The sequence below is a fragment of the Sinocyclocheilus grahami genome, unplaced genomic scaffold (assembly GCF_001515645.1).
Source record: "Sinocyclocheilus grahami isolate Dianchi unplaced genomic scaffold, SAMN03320097.WGS_v1.1 scaffold221.1, whole genome shotgun sequence".
Classification (NCBI taxonomy): domain Eukaryota; kingdom Metazoa; phylum Chordata; class Actinopteri; order Cypriniformes; family Cyprinidae; genus Sinocyclocheilus; species Sinocyclocheilus grahami.
Window position 1 is genome coordinate 559,701 of NW_015505400.1, and position 516 is coordinate 560,216.

The window sequence follows — 516 nt, forward strand, 5'->3', positions numbered from 1 at the left end:
CTACTTCTTGCTCCATGGCCAGAGCCTGCTCGGGGCCCACCAGCGTGGGCGTACTCCCGTTGAAAAGAGGCGGAGGGGAACCAAACTGGATTCTGTAGCCTCTCTCTACTGTGCGCAGGACCCACCGAGACACATTTGGCAGTAGTTTCCACGCTGCCAAAAAGTCTACTAAGGGAATCAGTCTCTCGAGACTGATCTCTGGTGTAATCCGAGCAGCCAGCTCGGTGCCCTGTAACGGCGAACCGGCAGGGAACAACCGAACCTGCTGCTCTAGAGACCTCCGCGGAGGTGGCGAGCCTCTTAGCACCGCTACGATGCCGGGCGGTGACTGAGAGTGGTGCTCGCGGGAGACCGCTGCGCCCTGTAACTCCGGCAGGGTTAGCAGATCGGTCTCCTGAGGGCACTGAGGCGAGATGGACACCGTGTAATGCGGTGAAATCCCCTGCACCCCAGAGGGGACTGCCCTCATAAATCCTGGGCCAGTGGCGTCAGGACTTTTTGGCCGAGGACCTCCTA